This window comes from Eleutherodactylus coqui, chromosome 4, assembly GCF_035609145.1.
Source record: "Eleutherodactylus coqui strain aEleCoq1 chromosome 4, aEleCoq1.hap1, whole genome shotgun sequence".
NCBI lineage: Eukaryota > Metazoa > Chordata > Amphibia > Anura > Eleutherodactylidae > Eleutherodactylus > Eleutherodactylus coqui.
The window spans coordinates 64,521,533-64,544,792 of NC_089840.1; positions in this window are offsets into that span (position 1 = coordinate 64,521,533).

Below are 23,260 nucleotides of genomic sequence, written 5' to 3' on the forward strand. Positions count from 1 at the left end.
CACTGCGTATATTCAATGAACCTGCGAAGTTTAATAACTGCGCTGTGTCCCTGCTTATGTGTCACAGAACGTGAGGGTAGCAGAGTTATTATAACTCTTGGAGAGCAGGTATTTTTTTTCCCAATTAAGGAAAGCAAATGGCGAACCCAGCAGTAAAGCGTAGCTGGCTGCGTATGATTTAGCAATGTTTTTCACGCAGCTCACACGTCTCCACAGGCGTAAGGACGGACACAGGCTGGACAAATAGATTTCTTTTCAGTTTTTTCCCACCAACAGGCAGCACTGCGTATATTCAATGAACCTGCGAAGTTTAATAACTGCGCTGTGTCCCTGCTTATGTGTCACAGAACGTGAGGGTAGCAGAGTTATTATAACTCTTGGAGAGCAGGTATTTTTTTTCCCAATTAAGGAAAGCAAATGGCGAAGCCAGCAGTAAAGCGTAGCTGGCTGCGTATGATTTAGCAATGTTTTTCACGCAGCTCACACGTCTCCACAGGCGTAAGGACGGACACAGGCTGGACAAATAGATTTCTTTTCAGTTTTTTCCCACCAACAGGCAGCACTGCGTATATTCAATGAACCTGCGAAGTTTAATAACTGCGCTGTGTCCCTGCTTATGTGTCACAGAACGTGAGGGTAGCAGAGTTATTATAACTCTTGGAGAGCAGGTATTTTTTTTCCCAATTAAGGAAAGCAAATGGCGAACCCAGCAGTAAACCGTAGCTGGCTGCGTATGATTTAGCAATGTTTTTCACGCAGCTCACACGTCTCCACAGGCGTAAGGACGGACACAGGCTGGACAAATAGATTTCTTTTCAGTTTTTTCCCACCAACAGGCAGCACTGCGTATATTCAATGAACCTGAGAAGTTTAATAACTGCGCTGTGTCCCTGCTTATGTGTCACAGAACGTGAGGGTAGCAGAGTTATTAACTGTGGCAGAGCAGGTATTTTTTTTCCCAATTAAGGAAAGCAAATGGCGAAGCCAGCAGTAAAGCGTAGCTGGGTGCGTATGATTTAGCAATGTTTTTCACGCAGCTCACACGTGTCCACAGGCGTTAGGACGGACAGAGGCTGGACAAATAGATTTGTTTTCAGGTTTTTCCCACCAACAGGCAGCACTGCGTATATTCTATGAATAATAACTGTGTTGTGGCCCTGCCTATACAATTCTTTCCCTGCAGTATCAATGGAGGGTGGAATGCTCTGCAGAGGCGATTTTGAGAAGCCCAAAAAAAATGCAGCACAGCCAACAGCAGCCTGGACAGTACTGCACACGGATAAATATGGCCCTAGAAAGGACCGTTGAGGTTCTTGAAGGCTACACTCACTCCTAACACTCTCCCTGCCTATGCAGCACTTCTGTCCCTAATGCCAGGTGCAACGGTCTGCAGAGGCGACTTTGAGAAAAAAAAAAATCCCACTGCTAACAGCAGCCAACACACAGCTATCAGTGGCCCTAATAAGGACCTTTGGGGGGTCTTGAAGCCTACACTAACTACCAATTCTTTCCCTACAGCAGCTCCGGTATAAACAGCACTGTCCCTCATCTAACTCACACCGCATCTGAGGCGAGCCGCGGGAGGGGCCGACTTTTATATTAGGCGAACACCTGATCTCGCCAGCCACTCACAGCAGGGGGGTGGTATAGGGCTTAAACGTTGCAGGGGGAAGTTGTAATGCCTTCCCTGTCTTTCAATTGGCCAGAAAAGCGCGCTAACGTCTCAGGGAAGGAAGTGAAAGTAACCAGAACACCGCATGGTGTTCGTCACGAATAACGAACATCCCGAACACCCTAATATTCGCACGAATATCAAGCTCGGACGAACGCGTTCGCTCATCTCTAGTTCCTATGTTAAAAACGCAAACGCAATGCAAAAAAAACACCAGTGGACAGGAACACATGTTATCTCTATGCCTGTGCAGGAAAAACGCAAAACGCAAAACGCAGGTAAAAAAACGCCAGTGGGTGCTCGCCCTAAATGCTAGCCTACTCTCTGCAATTAGAAGCATTTCAGTACATTACACATGTATCTACATGATATCTAGATGATGCAAAACTGCACAGAAATTCTGAAGAAATTAGAAGATCCAACCTCCAGTCAATCCATTAGCTTTCATACTAAGTCATTAGGATTAAAAGGAAATCTTGGCACATTTGTGCAAGCTGCAATGCTGATCACAAAAAGCTGAAAAATTCATTAATTGCACCACACCTTGATTTTTTTTAGATTAAGCTCCAATCTTATGTCTCCAATGTTTTAGTTTTTGAGGAATGGTCCCAATTCTTGCATTCACAAAGGGATAGACCAGGTAGAAAACGCATATGGTCCTCCATGTAGAACTTTTGGGACAGTTCTAGCCATACTTTGGGCACTTCCTATTCATATAAAAAATAATCGGTATGAAAAATACATTATCTTTATACTATTCATAAATCATTAAGTTATACCATTCAGTCATATAATCCATATCTGCTCATCTCCACCCATCCTAATAGCTTTTACAAGAAGAGAAGCAATAGTTTTATTTCATCTTCAAAACATGCTGCTTATGCCTTAAATTGACTGGATACAAAATTGAGTTGTGTGAATGTGTCTAAGATAGGGAAAATAGATAGTGGGTGCCATAAGGAAAAGTCACTGCTGTAAAGGGAAAGGGATATGTTATTTGTATAGTGCCAACTTATTCTGCAGCGCTTTCAGGTAATTTTTTATTTATTACCCCCCAGCAAGATCATTAGGATACTCATTTTACCGACCTCAGAAGGATGGAAGGCTGAGTCAACCTTGAGCCGGCTACCTGAACCATGTGGGGATTGACCCTGCAACCTTCAGGTCATGAGTGAGAGCTTAGGACTGCATATTCCTGCCTTAACACAAATAAAATCTACATGAAGGTTAATATCTGAGCAGACCATGAGAACTCCGTTATCAATGCATCTGATTAGGTTCATCAATGGCAACATAAATATCCAATTACTAATGTCAGTAGAATACCGAGAAGTATAATTAAAGTGACAGATTGATTAATGAAACGTATGATCTCAAATTTTCAACTTTTAATATAGACTAAGTAAATTGATTTGGTTATATGAATATACACCCAAACACGGACGGGCAAGGGCGGGCATGTCAGAGATAATCCTTCACATGTGATGTCAGCTCTCTTTACCTGATAAACAAGATCCTAGCTCTAATTGCCGTTGTGTAGTAGAGAACAGAAACCATGTGCCAGGGAAATAAAACACACAGACACATATACAGATATCTCAATAAGACTGAAACAAGTGTGGGAAAATGAAAACAAAAATGTTGTTTGAAAGGTAATTTTGCATTGTAATTTTTGTTTTTTTCTTGATATAATACTTGTATGGCTTTACTATCTGATATATTTTACCCTCTCTTAAGAAATGCTTCTTCTGAAAATTATTTATACAGAATTCAATTTAAACTCACTACCTTTATCCACAAAGCCCTCCACAGCACAGCACCACCCTATATTGCCTCCCTCATCTCAATCCATCACCCAGCCCGGGCTCTCCGCTCTGCTAACGAAACCAGACTGAGCGCCCCTTTAATTCGAACTTCTCACTCCCACCTCCAAGACTTCTCCAGAGCAGCACCGGTCCTCTGGAACGCACTACCAAAGGCTACCCGAGCAATCCAGGACTCGCAGAACTTCAGGCGTGATCTAAAAACGCACCTCTTCAGGGAGGCATACCGCATTCCCTAAACAAACCCCTCTGTACTCCGCCTGATAACACGCTCCGTGACCTACTGACTGCAATCCCTGCTAGCCACCATCAACTGCACCTGCAATGAAGAATGAAGTGACAGCAGCAAAAATCAAGATGCAGTAAAACAGGTCCTTCTTTATTTCATCAAAAACTCATGCGACGTTTCGGCCATTGCAATGGCCTTTCTCAAACATGCGGTAATACCCATATACCCCCCTTATATATACATAAAATAGAGGTCCTATCAAAACAGATCATTGGTTGCAACACAGGCACTCCCTCTTACAAAGCTGTATCAAATTAGTACATAATTACCATCTTCTACTGTGTACACGTGCAGGCACCTCTTGGCATCCATCCTCCATCATGGCGACTGTATACATGTGCAAAGACTCGTCAATGTGTATGCCCCCCTCTCTACCACATCACTCACAAGGGGCATCTCCACCCATCAATGCGTGTCAGCTGCGAAGGCGGAGCAATACACACGCTCCAATGCAGCGCCGTTCCTCCACGCCAAAGCGGACCGCGTCATGATCACATGACTACGCCGCAACATATCGTGTCACCGTCACGTTACCGTGTCAGGGTGCAGCGTGCCCATGTCAGAAAGTCCTGTGTCTCTATCCGCGTCAAGGCGGGCTGCGTCACAATCATGTGACCGCATCACACTCACCTGACCCTGTTGGTTTAAACCACTCCTCCATCACGTGTTCTATGGACACGCCTACCTGCGTACCGCTCCGCAGGAGCATCCAGCATTATCTGCCCTAGACAAATGCACCGCCCATAAGCGTATGTTAAAAAAGGAACAAAGCCTCCCACAATCAAATAGAGCGCCCCCATTTGGACAACAAAATAATATAGATATTGCATAAATGAATAAAGTGTGTTACAATCCACAATAAGTTCGTCTATTTCAAAAGAATCCAAAAGAGTCCAGGTAGACTACTGCACCTGCAGTCATACCGATTCTGCCGTCACATGGCTAAATGTCTGACCATCGTCTATGTGTATAGAATCCCTCACTCTCCACCTCGCCATACCGTGCACATCTCCACCCCCCATACCGTGCACACCGCCAGCCCCTTTACCTTCTGTATCACCCCATTATCAGTAGTATGTAAGCTCATTGGAGCAGGACCCTCACCCCTATTGTATCAATCAACTGATTACTATGTAACTGTGGTTCTGTAATTTTTGTACTTTTGTCTTTCTGTATCCCCCCTGTCTATGTAAGCGCTGCGGAATATGTTGGCGCTATACAAATAAAGATTATTATTATTATTATAAATCTGAAAATTTAATTTACAAGTTATTCACCATGCATTAAATAAACTACTTAATACAATATGAAATACTTTATGCTGTGCATTGTTACAATCATGGCAATTTGTGTTGAGTAGACAAACAGTCAAACCCTGTTTTGTTTTATCCAAATCGACTAAAATAATCATCTGTTATTATTAGAGATGAGCGAACGTACTCGGTAAGGGCGATTTCGCAATCGAGCACCGCGATTTTCGAGTACTTCACTACTTGGGTGAAAAGTACTCGGGTGCGCTGTGGGTGAGCGGGGGGTTGCAGCGGGGAGTGGGGGGGGGGGGGAGAGGGAGAGAGAGAGAGCTCCCACCTGTTCCCCGCTGCTACCCCCCACTCCCCTCTGCAACCCCCCGCCCCACAGCGCACCCGAGTACTTTTCACCCGAGTAGTGAAGTACTCGAAAATCGCGGTGCTCGATTGCGAAATCGGCCTTACCGAGTACGTTCGCTCATCTCTAGTTATTATGGTTTAGTGGTTAGCACCATTGTGTTTCAGTGCTAGAGGCCTAGCCTCCAAGGTTCAAATCTAACAAAGGACAACATCTGTGTTACGTCCATGAGGCACTAAAGTGGCATGCCTCAGCACGGACGCAAGATAGTGTCCAAATGAAACCGCAAACACCTCTCATAGTATTTGCAAGGGCCAATTACACCTCTCCAGGTAAAGATGGAAGGACCCCTGTCCCTTACTAATCAGGGAAAGTTGGGAACCCCTGCCTAAAAGCAGGGTGATTGTTCTGATAAGGACAACCCCACTGTCTTCATCTAGGACCTGGCTATCCCTGATTAGGAACCTGGAGATATGTACAAAACACAGGACATGACACTGTTCACACACACTGAACACAGAACACGACAGTTCACACCTCATGTCTGGCCACCTGCACAGACATTCAGAACAAGTCGCTGTTCACACCAACACACCTGGTAATGCATACCACATAGAACAGGACTGCACATACACCACATGTCTGGCCACTTGCACAGACATACAAGACAAGTCGCTGTTCACACATACACACACGGCAATGCACATAGAGCACGAACCCCACCCAGAACTCACATGTATACAGATAGCAAACTATAGCTAGTCCAAGTGTCCTCACGCCAAGGGGATAGAGAGTCAACCACCGTGCTGACACAACAGGGAACAGTGTCAGGCCTCACCCATCTGACATGCATAAGACATCAGATGTCTGGAGGCCGCACCTGTAAAGGGATTGGGAGAAACCTGCGGGTGTATGCCCCTGTGCGGTCACCATACCACATACTACTCAATGCATGCACCCCAGAATGCAAGAATGGGAGGGACAACAGATGTCCAGACTGTCCTCAGGGAGGGAGAGAGACACTTAAGTCAAACATGCATAACACCAGCTCTGAGTGGGTTTACAACAGAGTAAAGCAGTAAAGCACTAACATGACCAGCATCTACTACAGAGATGCTGGTCTTTATGTGCAGCAGGTCAGAGGAGATTCGCTGGCAGAGAATACTACACCCAGCCAGCTCAATTAACTCTCACCTATGAAGCTGTGCTCATGGAAACATGTAGAACTACAGGTTGCAGACACACAACCTGATTGGTCAGATTTCAACCTAGAACCCCAGCATTGTAAGGCAACAATGCTAACCACTGAGCCACCTTCTTCTTGTGCCTTCTTTCATCTTCTTTCTCCTCCTCCAGAGGAGGAGAACGAGAAGAAACACAAAATGCAAACTCCATGTAGATGTTGTCGTTGGTCAGATTTGAACCAGAAGATCTTCTCTTCCTTCTTCTTCTCCCCCTCCAGAGGAGGAGAAAGAAGGCAGAAGAAACATGGGCTCACTCACAACTGTAAGTGTGCAATATCAGTACAACAGCAACAGTAACTGCTGTAGTATCAGTAATACCTCACAAAGGTCAACATCTTTGTGGAATGCAATACAACACGTGAACCTCACTTTGAGACTCACGCTCTTACGCTTGGCTTATGTCCGACAACCAATTGTACTTGCTCTTTATCCTCTAAACTTCACAAGTTCCCTCAAACTACATTTATGGAAACAAGCTTCTCCATAGGTGTAAGGGAAACCAATCTCACTTTGTCCGCTCTTTTCACATATCTGAAACTTACCTTTCAAAAACGTAACTTTGTGTGTTTCTATCATCTACTAAACTACCTAAACTAATTTCCATTTCAGTCGGTGGTTCCACCATAACTCCTCGTCAGCAAGCTCACTCTCTTGAATTTATATTTGAATCAGATCTTTTCTTCTCTCCTCATATTCAATCATATCACCTACAGCTCAGGAGGGGTGTCATCTCTCCTTAAGGAGGGCACCCAAAAAGTGTATAGAGACACCTAGGGGGTGTGTGGGTCAGGGGATCGTATAGTCTCTCCCCAAGGAGAGCACCTAAAAGTGGTGTGGGGACACATAAAAGATGAGTAAGGAGACTTATAAGGCCATGCTAACTCTTCTGGGTAATTTATGCAAATAATGAAGATGGAAAAATACCAGAGAAGGAGATACAACCCCCCCCTGACCCATGCCATAGGCCTCTCACAAACTAAGCCAGAAGCCTGCTGCACACTGATGAGGGGCAATCACCTCAAAACAGCAGTATGTGCATGGTTTTCTGGCTTAGTTTCCTTTTCCCAATCATTGTTAAGACTTGTTATAAAGTCACATTGATTTGAAAGAATGATGGCATCCTATAGGTGGCGCTGCAGAGGTATTTTTCTATCTTCCTTATTTGTATAATCTGCAGCTCCAAACATTTTGTCAATCCTCCCTTATTTTACTATGAAAGCAGTTTTGTTTCAATTTCTATAACTCATTACTGTTAAGTCTTCCCAGCTCTAAACTCCCAACTCTCCATTCTATCCTGAATACAGGAGCCAAGTTCATCTTTCTGCTCATTTTTGGGGGTCCATGGCTTTTTTCCAAAATGCAGTTTGCTCCAGGTATGATGTTTTATTTCAGGTACACAGATTTCTCTATAGGAGAGAAAACTGAAACACGCATCACAAATGTGTTATCAAAAAAGGCCCACAAAAAGCCTATGTGAAGGAAGCCTTAAAAGGAATGTGTCATTAGAGAATGACTTATTGTTTAAATCAAGCCTTTTATTAAACATATATTTATGATGATTTGTTTTGATTTTGAATGTTGCTATGTATGCTTTTAAAAGAATCCTAAAATCTTGCACTTTTCACTCCGGCTACTCTCCTACATACATTCATGCACGTGTTACCTTTCATTATGATGATGCCTCTTGCCTGTGATGATAATGAGACGATTTCTGAAAAGTTTTCTCTACAGAGCAGGAAGTATTACCCTATTATTGTTGCGGCGGTTCTGGGATCTAGTCTTTTTTTAGTATTCTGGTACAGGTCTTGTGTTTGCTTCTCCATCTTCTGACTCTGGTGGGAGTGGCATTGTGAGACTTGTTTGGTCTCACTTGTGGGTAATTTAGGGGGACAATTTAACCTGGCTTTGTGCTTAGCTCAGTGCCTTTTAATTTCCGTCTTCCTCTGACTATGGTTGAAGTCAGAGCTTGGCGCTGGAACTCCTGTTTGCCTAATTCTTCTCAAAGCTAAGTACTGTGGTCATTATCATTCACATCTTGTTTTTCTGTGGTTTTCTCCTAACCCACGTAGGCTCTGCTAGTAGCCTACGTACATGGTCAGGTTCGCCCTTGTCCGGGCAGGTCCCTTCCCTGGGTAAAGGATCTTTAGGGACAGTATTTTCCTTGTGTCAGTTTTCTTTATTGTTTACCATTATTTTTTGTGCAGTTGCAATCTGTTTAGTCACAGCTCATGAGTATTTCAGGGTTATGGATCTAGTGCCTGGTTGGAACGCGACATAGTAAACAGCCTACACTTATTCATTGGCATACCTTTACTTATATCTGTTATGGATCTCATTGAGGTTTTGTCAGACCAGCTAAGGGTGCTGGCAAGTGAAGTCGCTGAGATTAAACAGTGGTATCCGACTTTAGTGGCTCCAGGTAAGGAGCCTAAACTTGAGTTACCTGACTGATTCTTTTGAAATAGAGAGGAAATTGTTTCTTTCAGAGAGTCTTGCATGTTTTATTTCAGGTTACGTCCTGTTTTCTCGGGTGATGAGTTACAGAAGTTGGGCATTGTCATTTCCAGGAGCAGGGGGCTCCCCAGGTGTGGGCTTTTTCCTCGCCTTTCTCCTCTGAAGCTTTGTCCTCTATGGATAGGGTGTCACTGGCAGAAAGAAAACTCAGAGGATTTCTGTGCTGAATAATGAGCTGTCCTCTACTTCACCTTTTATGCCTGCTGATGAGGAGGGACCACTGCAACTGGGTCCATTAGTTGGCAATGTCAGAAAAGGAGAGAAGTTTCAGTTGAGAGGATAGTGCTTCTTATGCAATAATACTGGATATTTTTTTCAGAATTGTCCTCATCGTAGGTGTTGGCCGGAGGAACTAGGTGGTCTGGAGGTTGGAGGGAAGGTTCCTCGATGTCCGCAGATGGCATGGATGTCGTCCTCTAGACACAGAAAGCCTTCTTTAGGGTGATAGTGGTCCGATCACAGTTTTTCTAGATTGTGGAGCTGGTTTAACTTAATCCATCAGGAAACGGTCAAACACTTAGGGTTTCCGCCATTGACGCCTCTCCATTATCACAGAAGTGTTTAAAATTCTGTGTTCCAGGTGTGTGCTTAAAGATTGGATTATTCCATACAGAGACTATCACTCTATATATTATGGAGTCTCTACCAATGCAGGTAGTCTTAGATTTCCCTTAGTTGCATTTCCATAATCCTGTGGTGGATTGGGAAAAGAGAGCGATCTCTTAAGGTCTATTTACATGGGATGAATGTCAGGCAAACAATGCCCGACACTCATCCCTGTGTTTCCTCACTCCTGTGCTCCTGCACGGGAGCTAGTATCACTGGCTTGCTCACGGAGCTGCCAGCAGGGGGTGGGGCAGTACAGGAGATTTCTCTCCTTTCGCTCCCCCGCCCCTCTTCATTGACATAACACACTACTGAACAGCCACTATTTAAACTGAACGATGAGCAATGAAGCTCATCGCTCATTGTTTATGCAGCATAAAAGATCAGTGATGAGCTCATCACTTATCGTTCAGTGTAAATAGTGGCTGTTCAGTAGTGAATGGCCACTGTGTCATGTCAACAGAGAGGGGCGGGGGAGTAAGAGGACAAAAATCTCCTGCACTTCCCCGCCCCCTTGCTGGCCACTCTGTGAGCGAGCCAGCACTACTAGCTCCCGTATAACAGCACGGGAGCGCAGACACACAGGGATGAGTGTCGGGCATCGTTTGCCCAACAGTCGTCCCATGTAAATGGACCCTTAGTGTCCTTATTGTAAATCTTGTTGTATATCTGTAAACTTGTCTTCCATGTGAGTTGAACAATTGCCTGAATATATTGCTGATTTCTCTGATGTGTTTGCTCAAGAGGTGGCAGACAAATTACTGCCTCACAGAGAAGGGGATTGCTCTATCTCACACTGTAAGCTGCCAAAAAGCTGTATGTACAACCTAACTGCTCCTTAGAGACAGTTTCTTAAAGTTTATATCCCGGACAGTTTGAGAAAGGAGCACGTACGTTACTCAAATTCTCCACTGGCCGCTGGGGTCTTTTCGTCAAGAAAAAAGATGAGGGGCTTGTGGCCCTGTCTTGATTTCAGAGAGCTAAATAAAATCACCAAGCATAATCCTTACCCATTGCCTCTTATTCTGGACCAGTTTTATCAGTTGAATTGTGTCAACTGGTTCTTGAAATTGGACTTATGAGGGCATATAATTGGATTTGGAGTAAGAAGGGGGACGAATGGAAAAACACTGTTAACACACCCGGATGCCATTATGAGAACCTGGTGATGCCTTTTGGTCTAACAAATGCCTCTGCGGTTTTCCAGTCCTTTATTAATTAAGTTCTCTATAAATTTATTGGCCACTTTGTACTGGTATTGTTATGGTATACTAACTTTGATACGCCAGCTCGGGTTGCCCTGGATCTCACCCACAACCCTTGTCCCTGCCTGCTTGCCTCCACTCCTGGCTAACCCTTGGCGGGCAACTGGGCGGCGGTCCCTGCTCTCACTAGGGACCGAGAACGGACACTGGTGTATCAGATGGAAGGGTAGAATACTGACAGAAAAGGCAAATGAAAAGCAACCAACATGAACAAACTAATTAGAACCGAGGCAGATGGAAAAATCTGGCAGATAGTAGCAACTATAGCAGACAAGCTGATAGAGGCAGGAGACCTACAGAGGCAGACTAGCTAGCACACTGAGGGAAACCAATAACTAGCAGTGATTGCAAGTCTCTGCCAGACCTTTAAACAAAAGCCTCCGCCCAGGGGCAGAGGGAGGGAGACAGCCCACTCCCAACAGATCATAATGAAAGGGAGCTCGTGCACGGCAGCTGCACTCACAGGTGCGCGTGCACGGCGCAGCGCGCCACCAGCACCACACTGGCCAGGCACCCGGGGGACGCACCCCGACAGCGGGAACCCTCACACAGCTGCCCCAGGAGGACCAGCAGCTGCCGCATGGTAACAGGTATATCTCAATGATATTCTTATCTTTTCGCCAGATTTTGATTCGCACATTTGTCCTGTTTGTCAGTTTCATCAAGCATTGCGCGATAATAATTTGTTTGCAAAAAGGCAAAATGTGTTTTTTTTTCTGTGCAAGAAATCACATTTCTGGGTCACATTATTAACCCAAAGGGTTTCAAGATGGTTTCAGAGAACATCCGGGTGGTGCTGGACTGGGTGCTGCCAGAAAGTGTGAAAGCTCTTCAAAGGTTTTTGGAATTTGCCAATTACCATTGAAAATTTATTAGAAGATTTTCAGCGGTGGTTAAACCTCTGGCTGACTTGATGATGACATGTTGTTTTTCTTCTAAATGGTCCCCAAGTGCATTACGATCTTTTCATTCCTTGAAGAGATGTTTTGTGACAACTCATCCAGAACTTTCGTGGTGGAGGTTGACATCTTGGAGGTTGGGATTGGAGTGGTTCTTTCTCAGGGAACTAATACGTTGCAAAATCTTTGTCTTTGTGCTTTTTTTCACTACTACTAAGCAAAATTATGATATTGGTGAAAGAGAGCTGTGGGCAATTAGGTGGGCTTTTGAGGAATGGCATCATCTCTTCGAAGGTGCTCAACCTAAGGCAATTTTAGGTACCACAAAAACCTGATCTACTTAGAGTCAGTTAAAAGACTTAAACCGAGACAGGTGCGGTGATCACTATTTTTCTTGCGTTTTGACTTTGTAGTTACATATCATCCAAGCAGTAGAAACTTAAAAACCGATGCCTTTTCAAGGAGTTTTGTCATGGTTGTTTCGGACAAACCTCCTGCGTCCATTCTTTCTGAGGGGGTTGTGGTGTCTGCAGTTTCACTGAATTTGTAGGAACAGATCTCCCCTGCCGGGAGGTTGCTGCCTTTGCCAATACCTGTGAAACCTTGGACTCATTTGTCTATGGACTTTATTACGGATTTGCTGCCTTCTGAGGGTAATACTGTCATCTGGGTTGCGGTTGATCATTTTAGCAAAATGTGTCATTTTTTGGCTTTTCCTAGTCTTCCTAATGCTAAAACCTTGTCTAGATTTTTCATTAGTCATATTGTGAGATTACACTGGTTACGAGTAGAGATGAGCGAGCACAAAAATGCTCGGGTGCTCGTTGCTCGAGTCGAACTTTCCGCGATGCTCGAGGGTTCGTTTCGAGTAACGAACCCCATTGAAGTCAATGGGCGACTTGAGCATTTTTGTATATCGCCGATGCTCGCTAAGGTTTTCATTTGTGAAAATCTGGAAAATTCAAGAAAGTGATGGGAACAACACAGAAACGGATAGGGCAGGCGAGGGGCTACATGTTGGGCTGCATCTCAAGTTCCCAGGTCCCACTATTAAGCCACAATAGCGGCAAGAGTGGGCCCCTCCCCTCCCAACAATTTTTACTTCTGCAAAACCCTCATTAGCAAGGCATACCTTAACTAAGCACCACACTACCTCCAACAAAGCACAATCACTGCCTGCATGACACTCCGCTGCCACTTCTCCTGGGTAACATGCTGCCCAACCCCCCCCCCCCCGCATGACGCAGTGTCCACAGCGCACACCAAAGTGTCCCTGCGCAGCCTTCAGCTGCCCTTATGCCACACGCTGGCCTCATAGCCACACCACCCTCATGTCTATTTATAAGTGCGTCTGTCATGAGGAGGAACCGCAGGCACACACTGCAGAGGGTTGGCAGGGCCAGGCAGCGACCCTCTTTAAAAGGGGCGGGGCGATAGCCCACAATGCTGTACAGAAGCAATGAGAACTCCAATCCTGTGCCACCTCCGTTAGGAGCTGCAAACGTGGGCATAGCAATGGGGAATCCATGTGCCACACAGTATTCATTCTGTCAAGGTGTCGCATAGCTCAATCCAAACTGCAAGGGGAAAGCCGTCAGCGCTCTGCCCCCTACCCAAGTCAGTCAGTGCCTTTGTGCCAGACAGGTCAAACCCTGCAATGGGAACTAAGTTTGCACCAACAGCATAGGTGGGTCCTAGGAAACCCAAGACATGAACAAAAAATTGATCTGAGCGGCCAAACATGGCAGACTTGCACCGCGCCCACGGCATAGGCCTTGGCCCACAGATTCAGCAATCCTAGGCTGGAAGCGGACTTTCACTGCACCCAGGACATAGGCCTCTGCACAAATCTTAGTAGTTTGTCCCAATGCAGTGCCCCGGATAGTAGAGCTAATGTCAGATTAAATACAGCTGGGCTTTGGCCCACACTGCATGCCCCAGTCAGACTGGGGTTCTTTATAAGTAGACACAGGCAGGTACAACTCCGTGTGGACCGACAGCATGGGTGGGTCCCAGGAAGCCACCGGCGTTACATAAATAAATCCCATTGCATTGCCCAGCACAGCTGAGGTAACGTCAGATTAAATGCAGGTGGGCTTCGGCCCACACTGCATGCCCCAGTCTGACCGGGGTTTTTAATACACAGGCAGGTACAAATCCCTAATGTGAAGTCCGTGTGGACCCAAAGCATGGGTGGCTCCCTGGAACCCACCGGCGGTACATAAACAAATCCCATTGCAGTGCCCTGGACAGCAGAGCTAACGTCAGATACAATACAGGTGGGCTTCGGCCCACAGTGCATGCCCCAGTCAGACTGGTAATATGTACCTTAACAGTAACCGCGTTGGTGGGAATGTGGTGGTGACTGCTGACCTAGTAGCGCGGTTTTATTTAGTTGGTTTTCGGAATGTGGCCAGGATTAGGTGGGCCGTGGCGGGAGGATGGTGTGGGGGGGCTCTCTTGTTGTGTCGTTAAAGGTGAAATTCTTGGACTGCCACCAGACGGACCAATGCAAAGGTATTTGCCAAGAATGTTTTCATTGTTGGAGGAGGAGGGGGATGTTTTTGAGGCACTATGTGTCCTCTCCACGTGTCTGTGGTTATATGCACCTTAACAGTAACCGCGTTGGTGGGAAATGGCCTCGCCGCCATCATGTCTTTGGGAAGCCTCCGTTTCCACACCCCAGTGACATAGCATTAGCAGCGGTATAGGCAGAGCCCAGAATTAGTAACATTTCAGCGGTAGCATTAGGGACAGGCCCCAGTAACATATCACTAGCATCATTATAGGGGGAGCACAGTATTAGTTCCATTTCAGTAGTAGTAACAGTCCACACAGGTCCCAGTAACAATTACGAAGCAGCAGTATAGGGGGAGCACAGTCTTAGTTCCATTTCAGTAATAGTAGCACTGAAGACAGGCCCCAGTAACAATTCCGAAGTAGGAGTATAGGGGGAGCACAGTCTTAGTTCCATTTCAGTAATAGTAGCACTCAAGACAGGCCCCAGTAACAATTCAGAAGCAGCAGTATAGGGGGAGCGCAGTCTTAGTTCCATTTCAGTAATAGTAGCAGTCAAGACAGGCCCCAGTAACAATTCCGAAGCAGCAGTATAGGGGGAGCACAGTCTTAGTTCCATTTCAGTAATAGTAGCAGTCAAGACAGGCCCCAGTAACAATTCCGAAGCAGCAGTATAGGGGGAGCACAGTCTTAGTTCCATTTCAGTAGTAGTAGCAGTCAAACCAGGCCCCAGTAACAATTCCGAAGCAGCAGTATAGGGGGGGCACAGTATTAGTTCCATTCCAGTAGTAGTAGCAGTCAAGACAGGCCACAGTAACATTCCCGTTGCAGCAGTTTAGGGAGATAACAGTCTCTTTCACATTTCAGTAGTTGCAGTATAGACAAGGCCCCAGTTACATTTATGTAGCAAAAGTGTAGGCCAACCCCACACACCTTGCTGTACCATGAGTGCAGGCGAAGCCCTTAAAAATTACTAGGATTACACTGTAGGCGAGGGCCCAAAAAAATTGGTGTACCAACAGTACTAATATACCTCAGAAAAATTGCCTATGCCCAACCAAGAGGACAGGTGAAACCCATTAATCGCTTTGGTTACTGTGGCTTAATTTGTAACTAGGCCTGGAGGCAGCCAGGTTAAAATAAAAATTGGTTCAGGTGCAAGTTTCAACGCTTTAATGAGAATTGAAACGTATAAACATTATTTACAAAAGTAATATGACTGAGCCTTGTGGGCCTAAGAAAGATTGCCCGTTCTGCGTGATTACGTGAGGTTTCAGGAGGGGGAGCAGGAGGAGGAGGATGAATATAATACACAGATTGATGAAGCTAAAAGGTCCCCGTTTTTTATGGTGATAGAGAATGATGCTTCCATCCGCGGGTGCAGCCTACGTATTGTTTAGGTACCGCTGCTGTCCGCTGGTGGAGAAGAGAAGTCTGGGGAAATCCAGGCTTTGTTCATCTTGATGAGTGTAAGCCTGTCGGCACTGTCAGTTGACAGGCGGCTAAGCTTATCCGTGATGATTCCCCCAGCCACACTAAACACCCTCTCTGACAAGACGCTAGCCGCAGGACAAGCAAGCACCTCCAGGGCATACAGCGCGAGTTCAGGCCACGTGTCCAGCTTTGACACCCAGTAGTTGTAGGGAGCAGAGGCGTCACGGAGGATGGTCGTGCGATCGGCTACGTACTCCCTCACCATCCTTTTACAGTGCTCCCGCCGACTCAGCCTTGACTGGGGAGCGGTGACACAGTCTTGCTGGGGAGCCATAAAGCTGGCAAAGGCCTTGGAGAGTGTTCCCCTGCCTGCGCTGTACATGCTGCCTGATCTCCGCGCCTTCCCTGCTACCTGGCCCTCGGAACTGCGCCTTCTGCCACTAGCGCTGTCAGATGGGAATTTTACCATCAGTTTGTCCGCCAGGGTTCTGTGGTATAGCATCACTCTCGAACCCCTTTCCTCTTCGGGTATGAGAGTGGAAAGGATCACCTTATACCGTGGGTAAAGCAGTGTGTGCACTCAGTAATCCGTAGTGGCCAGAATGCATGTAACGCGAGGGTCACGAGAAAGGCATCCTAACATGAAGTCCGCCATGTGTGCCAGGGTACCTGTACGCGACACATGGCTGTCCTCACTAGGAAGATCACTTTCAGGATCCTCCTCCTCCTCCTCCTCAGGCCATACACGCTGAAAGGATGACAGGCAAGCAGCATGGGTACCCTCAGCAGTGGGCCAAGCTGTCTCTTCCCCCTCCTCCTCATGCTCCTCCCCCCCCTCCTCCTCCTCCTCCAAAATGCGCTGAGATATAGACATGAGGGTGCTCTGACTATCCAGCGACATACTGTCTTCCCCCGCCTCCGTTTCCGAGCGCAAAGCGTCTGCCTTTATGCTCTGCAGGGAACTTCTCAAGAGGCATAGCAGAGGAATGGTGACACTAATGATTGCAGCATCGCCGCTCACCATCTGGGTAGACTCCTCAAAGTTTCCAAGGACCTGACAGATGTCTGCCAACCAGGCCCACTCTTCTGTAAAGAATTGAGGAGGCTGACTCCCACTATGCCGCCCATGTTGGAGTTGGTATTGCACTATAGCTCTACGCTGCTCATAGAGCCTGGCCAACATGTGGAGCGTAGAGTTCCACCGTGTGGGCACATCGCACAGCAGTTGGTGCAGTGGCAGATTAAACCGATGTTGCAGGGTCCGCAGGGTGGCAGCGTCCGTGTGGGACTTGCGGAAATGTACGCTGACCCGGCGCACCTTTCCGAGCAGGTCTGACAAGCGTGGGTAGCTTTTCAGAAACCGCTGAACCACCAAATTAAAGACGTGGGCCAGGCATGGCATGTGCGTGAGGCTGCAGAGCTGCCGAGCCGCCACCAGGTTACGGCCTTTGTCACACACGACCATGCCCGGTTGGAGGCTCAGCGGCGAAAGCCAGCGGTCGGTCTGCTCTGTCAGACCCTGCAGCAGTTCGTGGGCCGTGTGCCTCTTATCTCCTAAGCTGAGTAGTTTCAGCACGGCCTGCTGATGCTTGCCCACCGCTGTGCTGCCACACCGCGCGACACCGACTGCTGGCGACGTGCTGCTGCTGACACATCTTGATTGCAAGACAGAGGTTGCGTAGGAGGAGGAGGGTGGTTTAGTGGAGGAAGCATACACCGCCGCAGATACCACCACCGAGCTGGGGCCCGCAATTCTGGGGGTGGGTAGGACGTGAGCGGTCCCAGGCTCTGACTTGGTCCCAGCCTCCACTAAATTCACCCAATGTGCCGTCAGGGAGATATAGTGGCCCTGCCTGCCTGTGCTTGTCCACATGTCCATTGTTAAGTGGACCTTGGCAGTAACCGCGTTAGTGAGGGCGCATACAAAGTTGCGGGAGACGTGGTCGTGCAGGGCTGGGACGGCACATCGGGAAAAGTAGTGGTGACTGGGAACCGAGTAGCGCGGGGCCGCCGCCGCCATCATGTTTTTGAAAGCCTCACTTTCCACAAGCCTATACGGCAGCATCTCCATGCTGATCAATTTGGCTATGTGCACGTTTAACGCTTGAGCGTGTGAGTGCATGGCGGCGTACTTGCACTTGAGCTCAAACAGTTGCGGTAGCGACGGCTGGACGCTACGCTGAGAGACATTGCTGGATGGGGCCGAGGACAGTGGAGTTGAGCGTGTGTGTGCAGGCCGGGAGACGGTCGTGCCTGTGTTCTGAGAGGGGGGTTGGATCTCAGTGGCAGGTTGGGGCACAGGGAGAGAGGCAGTGGTGCAAACCGGAGGTGGTGAACGGCCTTCGTCCCACCTTGTGGGGTGCTTGGCCATCATATGCCTGCGCATGCTGGTGGTGGTGAGGCTGGTGGTGGTGGCTCCCTGGCTGATCTTGGCGCGACAAACCTTGCACACCACAGTTCGTCGGTCGTCTGCACTCTCAGTGAAAAACTGCCAGACCTTTGAGCACCTCGGCCTCTGCAGGGTGGCATGGCGCGAGGGGGCGCTTTGGGAAACAGTTGGTGGATTATTCGGTCTGGCCCTGCCTCTACCCCTGGCCACCGCACTGCCTCTTCCAACCTGCCCTGCTGCTGCACTTGCCTCCCCCTCTGAAGACCTGTCCTTAGTAGGCTTAGCCATCCAGGTGGGGTCAGTCACCTCATCGTCCAGCTGCTCTTCCTCCGAATCCTCTGTGCGCTCCTCCCTCGGACTTACTGCCCTTACTACTACCTCACTGATAGACAACAGTGTCTCATCGTCATCGTCCTCCTCACCCACTGAAAGCTCTTGAGACAGTTGCTGGAAGTCCCCAGCCTCATCCCCCGGACCCCGGGAACTTTCCAAAGGTTGGGCATCAGTCACGACAAACTCCTCCGGTGGGAGAGGAACCATTGCTTCCCAATCTGGGCACGGGCCCGAGAACAGTTCCTGGGAGTCTGCATGTTCCTCAGAATGTGTCATTTTGATGGAGTGAGGAGGCTGGGAGGAACGAGGAGCAGCAGCCAGAGGATTCAGAGTTGCAGCTGTGGATGGCGTAGAAGACTGGGTGGTCGATAGATTGCTGGATGCACTTTCTGCCATCCACGACAGGACCTGCTCACACTGCTCAGTTTCTAATAAAGGTCTACCGCGGTGACCCATTAATTGTGAGATGAATCTGGGGACCCCAGAAACGTGCCTCTCTCCTAATCCCGCAGCAGTCGGCTGCGATACACCTGGACCAGGAGCTCGGCCTGTGCCCACACCCTGACTTGGGCCTCCGCGTCCTCGCCCCCGTCCACGTCCTCTAGGCCTACCCCTACCCCTCAGCATGGTGTATTACGAGTAGAGCAGAAACAGAACGCTGTAATTAAATGTGCCGCTTATTGGCCTGTGGTTCGAGGCTGACTTCGCTTACGGAACGCACAGCAGAGCCAGGAAACAATTATGCGCAAGCCTGTAGTGAGACCTAGGTGCGTATGACTGAGTTACTGGAATTCACAGCGCAGAAGCAGTCAAGTGGCCAAAGGCCAGTGGTAGGCCTTAAGTATTTTGCTTCTATTTTTTAAAATGGTGAGGTGAAAAACCAGACAGACACCGTATGCAGCATATATATTGTATACTGTTTCCCTGTGGTGGGATGACGGCGATCATGTAACGGGCACAGCAGAGCCAGGAAACAATTATGCGCAAGCCTGTAGTGAGACCTAGGTGCGTATGACTGAGCTACTGGAATTCACAGCGCAGAAGCAGTCAAGTGGCCAAAGGGCAGTGGTAGGCCTTAAGTATTTTGCTTCTATTTTTTAAAATGGTGAGGTGAAAAACCAGACAGACACCGTATGCAGTGTATATTATGTATACTGTTTCCCTGTGGCGGGATGATGGCGATCATGTAACAGGCACAGCAGAGCCAGGAAACAATTATGCGCAAGCCTGCTGTAACGCTTAGCTGGGTATTAATTACCGACTACTACCCCCAGCAGACACGCAGTAAACTGAAGACGGTCACAGGCCGCCCAAATATAGTATTCTTCCCCAATTTTTTTGAAAAAGCCCACTGTCTATATAGCCAGTATACCTCTTTCCCTGTACCACTGTCCCTGCCTCACCAGTACTGCCCCTATACTCTGTAAAATGACTGCAGACTGAGGATGCAATGCTCTGCACGCCCGATATACAAAAAAAAAAAAATTGTGCAACACTGCTAAAAGCAGCCTCAACAGTACTGCACACGGTCAGGTGTGGCCCTAAGAAGGACGGTTGGGGTTCTTGAAGACTGAAATAACACCTAACACTCTCCCTATAGGAGCTACAGCAAGACAGCACTGTCCCTGATCTCTCTCAGGGTGCATCTGTGGCGAGCCGCGGAAGGGGCCGATTTAAATACTCGGATGTCATCTGATTTGCCCAGACCCTCACTGCAGGGGGGTGGAATAGGGCTGGAACGTCACAGGAGGAAGTTGTAATGCCTTCCCTGTGCTTCTATTGGCCAGAAAAGCGTGCAAATTTCTCAGAGAAGGAAATGTAATGGAGTCGAGCACCGCGTGGTGCTCGTCTCGAATAACGAGCATCTCGAACACCCTAATACTCGAACGAGCATCAAGCTCGGACGAGTACGCTCGCTCATCTCTAGTTACTAGCCAATATCATGGGGTCCAGTTTATTTTTCCAGATTCTGGCATTTTATTTGCTCTTGGTTGGAAAATCAGCTCGCTTTTTCCTTGGAATATCATGCGCAGACTAATGGCCAGACAGAGAGATGTAACCAGAGTCTGGAACATTACTTACGGTGTTATGTCTCAGAGAATCGGGAGGATTGGTCAGGGGTTTTGCCTTTAGCTGAATTTGTACTGGACAGTAGATTGTTGGAATCTTTGGGGATGTTGCCTTTCTTTTGTATTTTTGGGTTTCATCCATGCTTTGGTCCCAGAGTAGGGGGTGCCAGAGAAGAATAAGTTCGCCTCTAACATCGAGGCAGAGTGGGAGAATATTTAAAAGAATCTTCGGGGGGGCGGTTCAAAATTTTAAGTGGGTGGCAGATAATAGTCGTTCTGAGGGGACTAATTTCTTGGTGGGAAACTTGATTTGGTTGTCGAGTAACAACCATAATCTATACCAGACTTGAAAATCTATGCCTGCTCATAGATTTTCTTTTCTGGTGCACAGGCAGGCAAAGTTGCATAAAATTTTTACAAATTTTGCAGAATTTTTCTCAAATGCACTTTGCATTAAAATTGGAATATAAAATGACATTTTTGGTAAAATCCCTTCATTGATTTTCTAGTAAAATGAGCATTTAAATTGCAGGTCCACTGGAAATCCACTCACACATCTCTGAGATACCCACTACTGGAAAATCAGTTTTGCAAAATAGATATTTAAATATTGAACATTGCAGTATTTTATCATTTTAAGCTTGGAATTTTAGTTTTAGGGTTCCTTCACACAGGCTGTTAAAGGCTGTGGTAAATCTGCAGCCTTTACAGTACAAGCCATGTGGACAAGATATAAAAAATCTCACCCGCATAGAGTGGAAAAATTCTGTATTAAGTATTTAAAATACCAATCTCCATATTCTAAATCTGCAATTTGTCAATTTATGCTGCACATTTTAAGTGTGGATTTCAACCTTTTGTACGGCAAAGGCTGAATTCCATGGCAAATCCACACCAAAATCCATGGCAAAATTCACTGCCATTTCATTGCAAAAAGCCCACAGCAAATATGGCCATTTAAAGACACCCTTAGATATTTTCAAATATCTGTAAATACTTTTAACATCTTAGTGACATGGCCCATTTTGGACCTATGGATGTTGCGATTTTCAGCATTGTTCATCTCCACTTTTCAAAAACTATAACTTTTTTATTTTATCGTTGATATGACCATATGAGGGTTTGCTTTTTGCATGGCGAGCTGTAGATTCCATTGGTACCATTTTTTGGGGTACATATAATGTACTGCATAACTTTTATTAATTTTTTTCGGAGGGCAGGGAGAAAAAAAAAACAATTCTGCAATTGTTGTACAATAACTTTCCCTTGACGGGGCCCTGTGAAAGCTTGTTTTTTGTGTGATAAGTTGTGTTTTTTTTACTGGTACCATTTTGGGGTACATATGACTTTTTCAATCACTTCTATTGTGTTTTGTTTATTGAACAAAAAAATACATTTTGGCTCAGTCTTTTTTTTAATGTTTGCTGTGCAGGATAAAAAGTCTGTTCCATTTACTTTATAGGTTATTATAAATACAATGACATCAAGTGTGGGTGTTTTTATACAAAGAAGTTGTTTTTTTTACTATATTTTTACCATTTTTTTTTACTGCCTGTATTTTTATTTTTTACATTTTATTAGGTCCCTATAGGAGACTGGAAGCTGTAATGCTATGATTGCACTGATAACACACTGCAGTATTTCTGCAAGAGTACATTGCAGTACAGAAGTATAATCGCTTCTCATAGCAATCACAGGCCACGGCAGATCAGGACACCATTGTCTGGATGCCGGTTGCCATGTCAATCCATTGGTCCGCCGCGATTGCATGGTAGTTGGCCGTTGATGTTGCAGAGGGAGGTACCCCCCCTCCTCTGTAAACCCTTTACATGCTGCGATCAACATTGATTACTGCATGTAAGGGGTTAAAAGTGGGGATGGGTGTTCTCATCGATCTCCCCTGTTGCAGCGGTAGGCTGTCTGTTGGTCACAGCCTTCTCCCGCTATGAATGGCTCAGATTCAGCTTCTGAGCCCGTGCCATCTGTAGGACATAAATGTATGTCCATTCGCATGAATTGCTTCCCAGCCAGAATGTACATTTACATCCTGGGACAGGAAGGGGTTAAATTAGCTGGTAACATCATATGCAAAATCCAGACATTGCTATGTATCCATGATGACAATGCTTATTGTCACCACTGTAATGAATAATCTCTGATATTTATTACCAGGAAAATAAGAAAGTCCATGAATGTGTATGATTGAGTGCGGGGTGGGGTCAGCTCATTAATAATTTTGCTGACACAGAGAATTAGTAAGATGTCATCTTGAAAGAGAAGAAAGAGGCTAAACCTGCAGTAAACCAAGATTTATCAACCTTATAAGTCCTACTTTTGACTTTCTCTGCATTATTGGTTTACTAGAACATTTTAATAGGAAATACACCCAAAAAAGAAGAGGATTATAAGCTCTTAAGAAATAACCTGTTCACCAGAAGAAAGTAGAGTCTGTTTAGAATGTCTAATTAAGTATATGTTTCTATTTTCCAGAACAAAAATAAAGTAATTATTAAAATATGTTGCGTCTACATTAGAGATGAGCGAACGTACTCGTCCGAGCTTGATACTCGTTCGAGTATTAGCGTGTTCGAGATGCTGGTT